General features: G+C 36.8%; 1 pseudogene; it reads left to right on the forward strand.

The window, feature by feature from the left end:
- The window catches only part of LOC139863290 (uncharacterized), a 158,922-nt pseudogene extending 153,179 nt beyond the window's left edge, over positions 1 to 5,743 (forward strand).
- The last annotated feature ends 8,597 nt before the right edge of the window (positions 5,744 to 14,340 follow it).

Raw genomic sequence — 14,340 nt, forward strand, 5'->3', positions numbered from 1 at the left:
AGATTTGATCGATGTTGGATAGAGTATCCAGATTATCAAAAGAACATGCACATTCTCTACTTTAAGGTTGTTGAAATGCCAAGGGCAATTGACTGGGTACCTTTGGAAACAGTTGACCTTGCCGAACCGATTCGGGAATTATTGGTGCAAAGGTATGGTAATTCTCAGTTTAACGATTGGATGCGCCTATTTTCCATTCGTAGAACCATATATAGGGAATGGTGTATAGAATTACTTAGTACTATTAAGTTAAACAGTGATGTTAGGAGGATAGATGATAGAAGCTTTATTAGATTTCTGTTAGGTGGACGCATGTACAGAATGTCCATGATAGATTTAGCCAGGGCCTTACAGATTTACACCCCTGCTGAACTTTTGAGCCCCGACTGTAATAGCCTGATTGCCCAAGGAGAAAGGATAGATAGGGAATTTGATATTAACGCCGTCTGGAGGCGTATGTCCCACTTTAATGAATTTCACGCCAGTGGAAATCATACATACTTAGATATAGACAGAGCTGAACTCCGGGTGATTCATAGATTCTTAGCAAACACAATTACACAAAGGGGTAAGAATAAAGAGAAATTGACCGTAAACGATTTGTTCTACCTCAAGTGTATTAGAGACCCGAGGAGTTTCGTTAACATTCCCTATTGTGTTGGTTATTATCTCGCTAATGTAGTTTCGGGGATGAAATCGGGGAGTATTATAGGTGGTGGTATTTTCATTACTCTCATTGGAGAGTATTTAGGTGTGGATAAGCACCAAGGGGGTCCAATGAACGAAATAGAGGACGAAGGTGAAACTATAAGTTCAAACCTTTATCATGGTGCAAGGGTATTGTTGATGAGACGTGGTCGGGTATATCGATACGAGGGACCTCAGCGACAGGTAGAGAGAGGTTCGGATGACGAAATGGAAGAGGCGAACAACATTATAGGAGTTGTTCGGGAGACTGCTCTTGATTTAGGCGTTCGTATGGAGGATGAATACATGACGAACTATGATAGGCATATGCAGTACGAGGCATGGCAACGTCGGAATGACTACGAGCATTCCCGGCAACGAGAGCATGGCCGATGGGATTATCATCAGCGCCAAATTATAAGCCAGTTGCAGCCTGGCGAGATGTATTATCCGACCCGACCCGCATACTATCCCGCACATCAGCCAGAAATGAGACCACCCTATGATTCATATGATTATGACGCAGCATACCAGTTCACCTATAATCAGCCATGGAACCCGGACGCGAACATGAATTGGGATCCATATCCTAATTTTCCTCCTAACCCACCTCCTGATCAGTAGAGATAAGTTGGTAATTTATAATTTTTATTTTTATTTTAAACACTTAACATTTTATTACGTTTATGTAATGTTTGATATTCTTTTTATTATTGTGTACTAATATTTTTCTTATAGTTTGAAAGTGGGATGCCAAAGTTCCATTTCAAAATTGCATGTATGATTATATTTGTATTGTATGTATTTTATGTTATGTACACAACAGGGTAAAACAACGCGTTTTCAAAGACTGGCATTAAGTTCAGCAAAAGCAACTAATTTTGACGACAAGATACAAAATACATGTGAAATAACAACAAGACGGAATGAACAAATGACGTGCACCATTTATCATTCAGCAAACAAACGCCAATATATTTGGAAACTTTGGTAAAAATTTAATCATTTTCACACAAATCACCCTCAATAATTTAAATTGTTACTGATTTCTTGCAAATGAGGGCATTGCAAGATCTTAAGTGTGGGAAGGGGTTAAATTCTTTCGGATTTTAAATTTTTTTTACTTTATACACTTGGTTACCATTAAAAATACTAGTAAAGCAGTAGTTGTATTAGAATCTAGTGCTCTCTGATAAAAAAGAACAGCCCTAGTCTTATATACTGACTACCCAATTCTAGTAAAATTTTTCAATTAAATGAATTCAAATCATGTTTATACATATTTATGAACGATAAAACTAGGTTTTAACACCGAAATTATTGTTACCTCGGAAAGGACATAAATTGAGAAACAAACTACAATGTTAAAATTCATTTAAAATGGAATAGAGGACGATAAAAAGGAAAATAAAAGCCAAGTGTGGGAAAATTTACCAAGTTATTTTAAACATATGTCACATATATCTGTAACAAATAATTGAAAATACTTTTGCTTTGGACTAAACTAAACTGTTTTACCCGATGAAAGAAAAGAAGAGATGGATCTACACGATGAATCAATTCCATCATTAAAAGGAAGTAAAGTCTTCCGAAAAAGAAACGCGCTTCTTGATTTAGGTCATGAAGTTGTCATCCAGACCAGCTGTAGGTTGACGAAAAATCTAGAAAAGTCATCACTAAAATCGGCTGGAAATCCACGGACCTCAGCATTAAACAGGGTCGCCAAGTGGTCAGATTTATCCTAACCATGAGAAGGATTTATCTCGTACAATGGGGAGGCACCGTGCAAATTAGCTTGATAAGACTAATGAATCAGATCCCCAGAAAGGATAATCTCCTTAAAGATTAAAAATCAGCTTTTAAGACTGATATTACTCAATCCTAGAGATTGACCTTAAAGATTGAGAATTCAAACTCATGGAATTCAATGATATCTAAACTCGAGCTTAAACGAGAAAATATTTTGATAAAAATTACAAACCGATTTGTTTTCTGAAAACCCTATTTTCAATGCGTTCATTACCATTGAACGTAAAATCCTAGGAATTCACCTGGAATTCATTAGGTCACCTGAACTAAATCGGGTGTCAACCGTAAGAACGGTGGTTGCATAGTGGTCAAAGACAGGACCTTGTGCCAGACCGAAAAATTATAAGGGTGAGCTTTACTATTGCTCCTACCAAGGATAGTAATTGCGTCCGACACGTTATAGACCATAATCAAAAGCATGTCACGGGACATTGCCTTAACAGTTGCTTGTTCAACGCTTTCCTTTACAACCGGACGGTAGTTTGCCGAAAGGTAATATACGGAACAAGTAAACTGGACGTGTTGCTTTCCAAATACAAGGTTAGCAAGTGGGTGACACAAAACAGCAAGTTTTGAGCTAAAATTTTCAAATCTAAAACCCACCAAACCCACAAAAATATTTTGCAAACACCGGTAAAGGGTTATTCCGGAAAACTTATCTAGGGTAAAAACTAGATTTAATTTTCAAAAGATCAAATGTTTTCATAAAGATCCAATTTCCTTAATGGATCTAAATTTTTATAGTCATGTGGGACTGTAAACCATATCGTTACTACCATTGTTTATACCGCCGTATAGAAATCACTGATGTACAAAGTGTGAAGAATAAAGAAGTGATTCTAGTATTTCAAGACGATATTGCTTGAGGACAAGCAACGCTCAAGTGTGGGAATATTTGATAATGCTAAAAACGAACATATATTTCATAGCATTATTCCTCAAGAAAGACAAGCTTTTAGTTGCAATTGTTCTATTTACAAGTGATATTCGTTTAAATAATAAAAGGTGAAGACAAAAGACAGATTCGACGAATTGAAGACGCAAACGACCAAAAAGCTCAAAAGTACAAAAGACAATAAAAAAGGTTCCAATTATTGATAAGAAACGTCTCGAAATTACAAGAGTACAAGATTCAAAACGCAAAGTACAAGATATTAAATTGTACGCAAGGACGTTCGAAAATCCGGAACCGGGACCTGAGCCAAGAAGAAACGCCCGACGCAACGGACCAAAAATATCTAGTCTACTATGCACAAGAATATAATATAATATATATAATTATATATAATTATATATTATATTATATATTATTATTATATTACGTCGGCAAGAAGAAAACAAAGCAATTTGGCTGGATCCAGGGTGGCCATGCGACTCGCATGGCCAGAGGCACAAAATCCATGCGAGTCGCATGGAGTGAAAATGCTGGTCAGGTCCTATATAAAGCCAGTTTTCTGCCGAGTTTTAATCATCTTTTTTCTTCCTCTTCATACGTAAAACTTATATATTTATAATTTATATTTTAATTTTAATTTTAATTCTAATAATAAGGGTATGTTAGCGAATGTTGTAAGGGTGTAAGTCGAAATTCTGTCCGTGTAACGCTACGCTATTTTTAATCATTGTAAGTTATGTTCAACCTTTTTATATTAATGTCTCGTAGCTAAGTTATTATTATGCTTATTTAAAACGAAGTAATCATGATGTTGGGCTAATTACTAAAATTGGGTAATTGGGCTTTGTACCATAATTGGGGTTTGGACAAAAGAACGACACTTGTGGAAATTAGACTATGGGCTATTAATGGGCTTTATATTTGTTTAACTAAATGAAAGTTTGTTAATGTTAATATAAAGATTTACAATTGGGCGTCCCTATAAATTACCATATACACTCGATCGGACACGATGGGCGGGGTATTTATATGTACGAATAATCGTTCATTTAACCGGACACGGGAATGGATTAATAGCCACTAGAATAATTAAAACAGGGGTGAAATTACATTCAAGGGTAATTGGTGTAATTGTTAACAAAGTAGTAAAACCTTGGTTTACACGCAGTCGATAACCTGGTGTATTCATTAAACAAAGTATTAAAACCTTGTTACAATTCGAATCCCCAATTAGTTGGAATATTTAACTTCGGGTATAATAATAATTTGACAAGGACACTTGCAATTTATATTTATGACTGATGGACTGTTATGGACACAAACCAGAAGGACATATTGAATAATCCAGGACAAAGGACAATTAACCCATGGGCATAAAACTAAAATCAACACGTCAAACATCATGATTACGGAAGTTTAAATAAGCATAATTCTTTTATTTCATATTTAATTTCCTTTATTTTATATTTAATTGCACTTCTAATTATCGCATTTTTATTGTTAATTTATTTTATCGCACTTTTAATTATCGTACTCTTTAATTATCGCAAATTTATTTTATCGCACTTTTATTATTCGCAATTTCATTATCGTTATTTACTTTACGCTTTAAATTAAGTCTTTTATTTATTTAATATTTTACATTAGGTTTTAACTGCGACTAAAGTTTTAAAATCGACAAACCGGTCATTAAACGGTAAAAACCCCCCTTTATAATAATAATATTACTTATATATATGTTTGTATTTTTATAAAAGTAAACTAATATAGCGTTGAGCTTTGTTTAAAGATTTCCCTGTGGAACGAACCGGACTTACTAAAAACTACACTACTGTACGATTAGGTACACTGCCTATAAGTGTTGTAGCAAGGTTTAAGTATATCCATTCTATAAATAAATAAATATCTTGTGTAAAATTGTATCGTATTTAATAGTGTTTTCTGCTAAAATTAATAACTATTTTATATACTACCCCGCTGCACATCAGGAACGCGGTTTTCTCTTCATCCTCTTCCGCCATTTGTATTTGATGATATCCTTTGTAGGCGTTTAGGAAGCACTTAAACCTAAAACTAGCAAGCGACTCTACCTTCTAGTCAATTTCTGGCAAAGGATAGTTATCTTTAGGGCAAGCTTTGATGATGTCTTTGAAATCAATGCAAAGCCACCATGTTCCATCTGACTTGGCTACCAGCACAGGATTGGCTACCCATGTCTGATAGTTTACTTTGTGCAGTATGTTGGCTTTAACCAGCTTATCCACTTCTCTGCGTAGCCATTCGCTTCTTTCTGGGGCCATTGGCCGCTTCTTTTGTTTGATTGGGGTCAAATCAATGCTGGCACAGAGGTGATGATGCACTATCTCTCATGGTACTCCAGTCATGTCAGCATCGCGCCAACAAAACACATCGGAGTTAGCGATGAGGATATTCCTCAGCTTTTCCTTAGTCTCCTGTGTGAGGCTTCCCCCTATTTTTACCTTATGTTCCAGATACTCGGGATTGACTATAACCCACCATTCATTCGTGCCTTTTTCTTCGGGAGTAGCGCTACCCTTATCATTAACGGATGCACACAAAGCGTCCAGTGGTGTTGACTCAAGTGTGGCAACTCCTTGATCCGTCAGGAATCGGACCATCCCATGAATTGTGGATGGTATAGCGCCAAATTTCTGAATGGAAGTCCTTCCCAGTATAGCGTTGTACTTAGAGTACGAGCGTACAACGCAGAACTCTATGCTCTCAGTGTGCCTCTTTGATTTATCCCTGCTGTCTCTCAGCTCTAGCTTTAAATCCAAGATTCTAATGGGCCACGCTGACTCTCCGAAAAATCCGGACAAGGCCGTAGTCGGAGGTTTAATAGTTCGCCTCACTATTGTGGGTAGCTGTCGGAAGCAATGCTCGTACATGATATTGACACTACTGCCGTTGTTTATGTGAAGGTGCTTGACGCCATGCCCTGACTTTGGAAGATATCCCTGCACTACAATTGGTGCGCAGGAGGTGTTGAATGCCTGTATGGCGGGAAATTATATCTCCATTGTAGCCGAGCCTCCGGTGGCGCTGGCTTTGCGCTTCGTCCCTTGCTGCGGTAGGCAGTTGGCCATTGATTGCACTTATTTTTTCGCGACAGGTGCCTGTATAGAAAAAATAAATGAGAAGTGGACATATAGAAAAAAGATCAAATCAAAACCTTTTAACTTGTATGTCTCACGGATGGCGCCAAATGATCAGGCATAGAATAATTGGGTCAGGTTCGGTCCATGCATGGCATCAATAAGGGGGATTTAAGGGTCAATTGAGTTTAACTCTCCGGTCCGGAGTACCGTGAATAACCCCTTGCGAGATGATGATCTCAACAGGGGTGGTTAAACGTTAGACCCACCATCAGCGGGTAGTCCGGTCCTTGATGGCTCGTGCAATAGGGTAGGATTTATGTTCGAGGAACGTTACCTATATATCAAGGATGTCTAGTGAAGTGCTATAAGTCTGATAGCGTGGGTAAGAGTGGCGCTGTATAGACAGTGCGACTAATCCGTACGAATATACTAAAAATAGTATGTGTGTACTTTTCTGAAAGGAACCAGCCCCCTGCCTTGTGATTCGAGTCCGTTATTTATAGCTACAGTGCTGTTCGTTCATTGGAGCCACGTGTTCTATGTTACTTTTTTGCCTGTACTGCCTGGTAACCTCAGGGAGGGGACCAGGGAACAGTACTACTACCTTTTTTCCTGCCTGTCAGCCTTTCGTACAAAGGCCGTGACAAGTACAGGACACGCCATCTTCTTCCAGCGCGGCATCATCTAGTTGGCGCACATAGCGCACATTTACTTGCGCCAAGTGTCATAACCCGTCCTTAACCATAAGAACGAGTTAGTAACGTATGATTTCATTGCGAGGTATTGACCTCTATATGCGACATTTTTAAAAGAACAACTGCATTTATTTTACATTACAAACCATAACTCTTATTTTAATACAAGCTTTAGACAATAAAAAAGATGATTATCGTTTAGCGATAATCTTAGACTTACAAACTTTACATGTGATGATAACAATACGATTTCTAGCATATTTTACATTACAATTCCTCGGATATGCAGTTTTATTTTTGACACAAATATGCATACTCAAGATCTTGCTTAAATTCAACATGTTGCAGCGGAAGCTTTTAGTTATCACCTGAGAATAGACATGTTTAAAACGTCAACATAAAGTTGGTGAGATATAGGTTTAATGCCGGCAGCGATATAAATATAGACCACAAGATTTCATATGTAAACATTTTAATAAAAATATTCTAAGTGGTTGAGCACTTGGTAACCATACTTAACATTTAATCACGTCGCATATTCCCTTTATTATGAAATCTTACTACACCGTACCAAGTGTAGTCACGAAACGAAGTACTGTGCAACCGTTGAATACTGGTCGTCCAGTCCGGTTGGGGTTGTCAGGCCCGATAGATCTATCAACAGGATTCGCGTTTACAATACCGCTGTAAATAGTAGTTACCAAGCTACAGGGAAGTATGCCAGTGGTACAACTCAACGTAGAATATATTTTTCAGTTACTTGTGTCCATATCGTAAAACATAAAATACATGTATTCTCATCCCGAAATATTTAGAGTTTAAAAGTGGGACTATATACTCACTTTTGCCTTGAAGATATATATATTTTGACTTGGTCTCCGGTTGATATCACGAACCTATCCATATATAATATATCAATATATTTTCATTTTAAACAATCGTCACGTATATATACTTATAATACTTTTAATGTCTTCTTAGTCCGTAGTTAGCAATTCAATTTTAATGGTTCATATTTAGGTGTTCAATAAATAAATAAAACCCCCATCGAAATAAATAAAACCCCCATCGTATTTGTATTGGTCGGGATTAATCTTGACCCATGGTACCTATATTGTCAAGAAGACGTATTGCGTACAATCATGGAATCTTATGATTAATCTTCTCGTATAGTTTATGGGTGATCCTGAAATATATAAAATTAAATTATGAGTACATATATATAAAATATCATGTTATTTTAGAAAGATGTGATTTATTTAATTTTTCTCCAATTATTTTCGTGGCTAAACTAGTTTTGGATATCCGATCTTGTTTTAGTCATAGTTTCTTCGTTACAACTCCGTTTTCGTTGGTTCAACTTGCCACTTCCTTGGATCGAGTCCTTCTTTAAGAATATGAACTGTAAATACCTTAGTTTGTATTCGAAATCACAGGTCATAGGTCAAACTTTGGTGAAACTTATGAAGTTGATCATTTTCCATCATGTAAACAACCTTAAATGATTATTTTTCTAAAAATATTTATACTTTGAGTTAAATCATGAAATTTTTATGTGTTAACATATTCATAGTAAATATCAATTTTCCAGAAAATAAGCCTCCAATTCAAAGTTCAAGATGGTTTTTAATTATCCAACCCAAAACAGTCCCCGGTTGTACTCCGACGACGTAAATTCAGTTTTTAAGGTGTTCTTTGAAAAACCAAGTTTTACCTTGTTAAGTTAGCATATCCTTATGATATATTACAGGTCTTGAAGTATTTTAAAAGTTAAGTTAGAAGGATCTATTTAGTTTGCAAACAAGTTTGAAAACATTCAAACTATGTTCTTGTTGTTAAAATTTTATACCATAAAATAAGATAACTATATATATATGAATCGAATAAGGTTATGAACAAAGTTACTACCTCAAGTTACTTGGACAAGGTTGCTGTAAAAGAGGAGTAAAAACCTAGAACCAAAAGAGTGATGGAGTTGGATGAAAGATTGGAAGCAACTTAAGACATAAACTTGAAATGAAAGTTGTATTTTTGTAGTGTTTTTGTTTGATCTTGTTATGGTGGTGTTTAAGGTGATTCTTGGGAGGATTTTTGCTGGAGTTCTTAGAGAGACATGAGGCTAGTAAGTGTGTGTGTTTAGCTAGAGAAATGATGATAGAAGTTGAACCAAAATGAGGTGAGAATACCCCCATTAAAAACGTGAATGGGGGGGAACATGGACAAATTTCCAAGCTTGTAATCTTGTGTAATTAGTCATACAATCATACAAAGTAATTACCTTATACATAAGGCATGAACAAGGGCTGGTTGGTGATGATTTGATGTGTATATACCAATAGTAAATACGTATAGAAGTTAGGTATGATACAGGTACATATACTCTAGATATACGTATAGAATTCTTGTGAAAACGGAACGAGAATTCAAATATAGCTATCTTTTGTGAATATACTTATATGGTTTTATGTATTTAAGTCCTTAAAAAGTGATTAAATACATTATATATACGATATATGTATAAACATTATAGGTCATAAGTATTTATGTCAAATAACGTTACGTATGGTTATCGTTTTGAAAACTTAAGTTAGTAGTTTCAAAATATACTTATAACTTATTGTTATTAATACAAAATAAGATATTAAAACATCCATAAATCATGTTAAATATGTATATATACATATATATACACAAACGTATAATTATCATATATTATATAGTTCGTGATATCATCGGTCAAACTAGACGGTCAAACGTTGTGTAAAACTCTTTTCGAAAACATAAGTCTCAAAAATTTGGATTGCTTATCATGTTGGTAAGGTTTAATTTATGTAAATATTAATCTTATAAGTATAAATTGATCGAAAAAGTCCGGGTCATTACAGTACCTACCCGTTAAATAAATTTCATCCCGAAATTTTAAAATTGTACCTATTTTGCGTCATCGGGAAACAAGTGTGGATACTTTTGTTTCATCTGATCCTCTCGTTCCCAAGTAAACTCAGGACCTCTTCGAGCATTCCAACGAACCTTAACGATCGGTATGTTGCTCTGCTTGAGCCGTTTAACTTCACGGTCCATGATTTCGATTGGTTCTTCGATGAATTGTAGTTTCTCGTCGACATGGATTTCTTCAAGAGGAATGGTGAGGTCTTCCTTTGCAAGACACTTTTTAAGGTTTGAGACGTGAAAGGTATTATGTACTCCGATGAGTTGTTGCGGTAACTCGAGTCGATAAGCTACCGGTCCAATGCGTTCGATGATCTTGAACGGGCCTACATATCTTGGGTTCAGTTTACCTCTTTTACCGAAACGTATTACACCTTTCCAAGGTGACACCTTTAGCATAACCATGTCACCGATCTGAAACTCTAATGGTTTCCTTCGGACATCGGCGTAGCTCTTTTGGCGACTACGGGCTGTTTTCAATCTCTCCTTGATTTGTACTATCTTCTCAGTCGTTTCGTGTATGATCTTGGGACCAGTTAATTGTCGATCTCCTACTTCATTCCAACAAATAGGAGATCTACACTTCCTTCCGTACAATGCTTCGAATGGCACAGCTTTAATGCTCGCATGATAACTATTATTATACGAGAATTCTGCTAATGGTAGATATTTATCCCATCCGTTTCCAAAATCGATCACACATGCCCTGAGCATGTCTTCAAGAGTCTGAATTGTTCTTTCACTCTGCCCGTTGGTTTGCGGATGATATGCGGTACTCATATCCAAACGAGTTCCTAGTGCCTCCTGTAGTGATTGCCAGAACTTTGAGGTAAATCTACTATCACGATCAGATATAATGGAAATAGGTATTCCATGCCTTGAAACTATTTCCTTTATATATAATCGTAATAATTTCTCCATTCTATCCGTTTCCTTTATAGGCAAGAAATGTGCAGATTTAGTAAGACGATCAACAATTACCCAAATGGTGTCGTATCCCCAGGCAGTCTTTGGTAACTTCGTGATGAAATCCATGGTAATACCATCCCATTTCCATTCTGGGATTTCTGGTTGTTGAAGTAACCCTGACGGCTTTTGGTGTTCTGCTTTGACTTTGGAACAAGTTAAACACTCCCCAACATATGTTGCAACGTCTGTCTTTAAATTAGGCAACCAATAATGTGTCTTAAGATCTTGGTACATCTTTCCAACTCCAGGATGTATCGAGTATCTTGTCTTATGTGCCTCATTCAATATCAACTTCCTTAATCCACCCAACTTCGGTACCCAAATACGATTTGCAAAATATCGAATTCCATCTTCCCGTATAACGAGTTGCTTCTCATACTTCTTCATTATTTCATTTCCTATATTTTCTTTAGTAAGTGCTTCTCGTTGAACTTCTTTGATTTGTGAGTTGAGATTCATGCGAATTTTTATGTTCATCGCTCGTACTCGAATTGGTTCTCGTTCCTTTCTGCTTAGTGCGTCAGCCACCACATTCGCTTTCCCGGGATGATAACGAATTTCACAATCATAGTCGTTTATTAACTCGACCCACCTACGTTGCCTCATGTTCAGCTGTTTCTGATAAAAAATATGTTGAAGGCTTTTATGATCAGTAAACACAGTGCATTTAACCCCATACAAGTAGTGTCTCCATATCTTCAATGCAAACACGACTGCTCCCAGTTCTAGATCATGCGTCGTATAATTCCGCTCGTGAATCTTCAATTGTCGGGATGCGTATGCAATAACTTTCTTCCGTTGCATAAGAACGCAACCAAAACCTTGTCGCGAAGCGTCAAAATATATTTCAAAATCATCGTTCCCTTCTGGTAACGATAAAATAGGCGCCGTAGTCAACTTCTTTTTCAGTAATTGAAATGCACTCTCCTGCTCAGAGGTCCATTCATATTTCTTCCCTTTTTACGTTAACGCTGTCAACGGCTTAGCTATTCGGGAAAAATATTGAATAAACCTTCTATAATAACCGGCTAAACCCAAAAATTGGCGTATCTGCATTGGTGTCTTAGGAGTCTCCCATTTTTCAATGGCTTCAATTTTTGCTGGATCAACCTGAATTCCTTTGCTACTAACAACGTGGCCAAGAAATTGCACTTCTTTCAACCAGAAAGTACATTTAGAAAATTTAGCATATAGCTGTTCTTTTCTCAACAACTCTAATATCAACCTTAAATGCTGCTCATGCTCTTGCTCACTCTTGGAATAGATAAGAATATCATCAATGAAAACAATAACAAACTTATCTAAATACGGACTACAAACTCGATTCATGAGGTCCATGAATACAGCTGGCGCATTTGTCAACCCAAACGGCATGACCAAAAATTCGTAATGACCATAACGTGTCTGAAAAGCAGTTTTCGGAATGTCCTCTTCTTTGACACGTAATTGATGATAACCCGATCTTAGGTCGATTTTCGAATAAACACATGATCCTTGCAGTTGAGCAAATAAGTCATCAATTCTCGGTAGTGGATACCGATTCTTGATAGTTAACTTATTTAATTCACGATAATCTATACACATCCTAAAAGATCCATCTTTCTTCTTAACAAACAAAATTGGAGCTCCCCACGGTGAAGTGCTTGGTCGTATGAATCCACGGTCCAGTAATTCTTTTAACTGACTTTGAAGTTCTTTTAACTCGGACGGTGCAAGTCTATATGGAGCACGAGCCACTGGTGCAGCTCCTGGTACTAAATATATTTGAAATTCTACAGATCTAAATGGAGGTAATCCCGGCAACTCTTCCGGAAAAACTTCAGGAAAATCTCTTGCCACAGGCACGTCGTTGATACACTTCTCTTTTTCTTTCTTTTCGACTTTATTAACATGTGCTAGAATAGCATAACATCCCTTTTCTAAACACTTCTTGGCTTTCAAACAGCTAATAAGTTTTAGCTTTGAATTACCCTTCTCTCCATAAATCATCACCGGCATTTTATCCTTACCAGGAATGCGAATTGCCTTCTTGGCACACACAACTTCAGCTCCTACTTTGGACATCCAGTCCATGCCGACTATTACATCAAAACTTCCTAATTCTACGGGTATTAAGTCAATTTTAAACGTTTCTCCGGCTAAATTTATTTTACAATCACGACAAATTTTATCGGCTTTAATTAGTTTACCATTAGCTAACTCAATCATGTACTTAGCATCTAGAGGTAATGATGAACAATTCAATTTAGTGTACAAATTTCTACACACGTAACTTCTATCGGCACCAGTATCAAATTTAATAGATGCTGATAAGTTATTAATGGTAAACGTACCCGTAACAAGCTCCGGGTCTTCACATGCCTCTCTAGCATTAATAATAAATGCTCTCCCACGTGCAGGTCCGATATTCTTCTCTGGATTCGGGCACTGGCTCTTATAGTGACCTTGTTTTCCACACCCAAAACAAGTAACGGTAGCCAAAGCAGTTCTATTTGCATTGGTGGCAGGAGTCTTGGTACCATTTGTATTTGTAACGAGAGCCCTACAATCCTCAGCAAGATGACCCTTTCGATTACATTTGTTGCATACCACATTACAGTAACCAAAGTGATGTTTGTGGCATCGGTTGCATAAAGGATTTTGTCCTTTGTAACCAAAGCTTGAACCACTACCCGCACCTTGCGTGGTTTCTTGTTTCTTAAAAGATTGTTGTTGGTTACCTCGACCATAATTTCCATTCCACTTTCTTTTGTTACCTGATTCCTTCATATCAGTATTGGATACTTTCTTATCCATGATGACCTGATCCATTAGCTCGTTTGCCATGGTTATAGCTTCATGAATTGTCTTAGGTTTCGATGCTGTAACATTTGCCTTGACCTTTTTGGGCAAACCATCTTTGTACATTTCAATCTTCCGTTCTTCGGTTGGAACCAATTCAGGACATAGCAAAACTAATTCCATGAATCGCTGATTGTAGTTGGTGATTTCAGTACCAACAACCTTCAGGCTTCGTAATTCATCTTCCAACTTCCTAACCTCGTTCCTTGGACAATACTCGTTGATTAACATTATTTTGAATTCTTCCCATGGAGTATCATAAGCTACATCTCCTCCTACAGCCTTCACATAATTTTTCCACCACGTGAGTGCACTATCTTGTAAAGTGCACGATGCATACTTGGTCATGTCCTTTTCAACACAACCACTGATTTTA

The sequence above is a fragment of the Rutidosis leptorrhynchoides genome, chromosome 8, assembly GCF_046630445.1.
Source record: "Rutidosis leptorrhynchoides isolate AG116_Rl617_1_P2 chromosome 8, CSIRO_AGI_Rlap_v1, whole genome shotgun sequence".
Classification (NCBI taxonomy): Eukaryota; Viridiplantae; Streptophyta; class Magnoliopsida; order Asterales; family Asteraceae; genus Rutidosis; species Rutidosis leptorrhynchoides.